The sequence below is a fragment of the Homarus americanus genome, unplaced genomic scaffold, assembly GCF_018991925.1.
Source record: "Homarus americanus isolate GMGI-L3 unplaced genomic scaffold, GMGI_Hamer_2.0 scaffold39937, whole genome shotgun sequence".
NCBI lineage: Eukaryota > Metazoa > Arthropoda > Malacostraca > Decapoda > Nephropidae > Homarus > Homarus americanus.
In genome coordinates, this window is record NW_024739534.1 from 12,501 (window position 1) to 14,762 (window position 2,262).

Genomic DNA, 2,262 nt, shown 5'->3' on the forward strand with positions numbered 1-2,262 from the left:
ATAATACAGGCAACTAACCAACCACTACCGGGCCGCCTAACCTAACCACTACTTTCGCCGGAGGTTTCGTCACGCTCCCCGATGGCGAAATCCTCCATTACAGCAAAAGTGTCTGTTTAACCTAACCTTAGTACAAGGTCTATTGGTGTCCTCAATTTTATAGAGGTTAGCCACCCGAAGTCAATAAGAGACAAAGAAATAATCCAAGCAGCCTAAACTGTTTAGCCTGACCGTGGTAAAGTCTAACGGGGGACCTTAAATTTTATATAATAATAATAATACAGGCAACTACCTAACCACTACCGGGCAGCCTAACCTAACCACTACTTTCGCCGGAGGTTTCGTCACGCTCCCCGATGGCGAAATCCTCCATTACAGCAAAAGTGTCTGTTTAACCTAACCTTAGTACAAAGTCTATTGGTGTCCTCAATTTTATAGAGGTTAGCCACCCGAAGTCAATAAGAGACAAGGAAATAATCCAAGCAGCCTAAACTGTTTAGCCTGACCGTGGTAAAGTCTAACGGGGGACCTTAAATTTTATATAATAATAATAATACAGGCAACTAACCAACCACTACCGGGCCGCCTAACCTAACCACTACTTTCGCCGGAGGTTTCGTCACGCTCCCCGATGGCGAAATCCTCCATTACAACAAAAGTGTCTGTTTAACCTAACCTTAATTACCAAAGTCTATTGGTGTCCTCAAATTTTTATAGGGTTAGCCACCCAGAAGTCCAACAAGGGAACAAAAGAAATAATCAAAAGTAGCCTAAACTGTTTAGCCTGACCGTGGTAAGTCTAACAGGGACCTTAAATTTTATAGAATAATAATAATAATACAGGCAACTAACCAACCACTACCGGGCCGCTAACCCTAACCTACTTTCGCCGGTTGTTTCGTCCACACGCTCCCCGATGGCGAAATCCTCCATTACAACAAAGTGTCTGTTTAACCCTAACCTTAGTACAAAGGTCTATTGGTGTCCCTCAATTTTATAGAGGTTAGCCACCCGGGAGTCAATAAGAGACAAAAGAAATAATCCAAGCAGCCACCACTATCTAGCTAAACTGTTTTTAGCCTGACGTAGAGAGTTTTTTAATAAATCTGGTGATATGGAACCACACACAACCCCCCTTAACCTGGGATAATGCAATCAAATGGATAATTGCTAACTATTCTCAGAGATAATGCAATCAAATGGTTAGTTGCTAACCGGGGGCTGCGCCCCCGGACCCCCTGTGTTAGATACTGTATTTGGTCATGATGAATTGTTTATTAGACTATAAGAAATCCTCTTCCTTCTTGTATTGGCAAGGGGGGTTTGCTTTAACTTAGGTATGCTAGCCTAAGTAAAAATAGACACGGAGCTGCGAAGACCTGATTCTTTTGCTGCATGTTTGAGTCTGCAACTTTGTTGTGATAAGACACTCAATCCTAGTGATTGTACTTACTCAACATAGTGACGGTGTAATTACCATCACAGATTGTACGGGAAATTCCAACTTTGGAAAAAACAAATATTTGGCCTACCCAAATTTTGACTACTACCCGTGCGTCTACGTCCTGGATTGGCCAATCCGTGGTGCCCCACGGTGGCGTGATACATGCACGTTCTGCGGTGCTCGGTGGCCTGACCGGGCAATGGCGTAGTGAGTAGGCTGTTTCTACTCTCTAAAGTCCTCTTCTTTCCTTTTTCATCCCCTCATGCACTCCGTTCTTTGAACACGGAGGGCAGGTTTCACTTGACTCTGATCGATCCGGCAAGGGAACCTGTGATAGTGCAGGGCACCCCTTGTCAGGGGTCACCGGTAGGTGGCAACTTTTTAGATATTACTATAGTCTGGGTAACCTGGGTGCAGAGCCCGACGCCCGTCCAGAGGGGGGGCGGGGTCACTAACTCCCAGGCAGGAGACCCTGTGTTATGGGTAGGATTAGATGTAATCAAGAAGATGACAACTAGCATTAGAATAAAACATAGAGATAAGGGACACTCTATTGGAGGGAAAAGTGGCAGAAATCACTTACAACAAACTGCAAGTCCCACTAACTAGAATATTCAGCACCAATGAAGGTTTTAAAATAATCTGTAAAGATGACTTTGATTCAGATAAAATCCTTTCAAAAGAAGCAAGAGATATATTTTACAATGAAGGCCTTATTGTTGTCATGCCACCAGAACAAAAAGCAAAAAGATCAGTTTTTGTTCGTCAAGTCGATCAAGAGATCGGGAGGAAGACCTGAAAGAAGAACTGGAACGCCA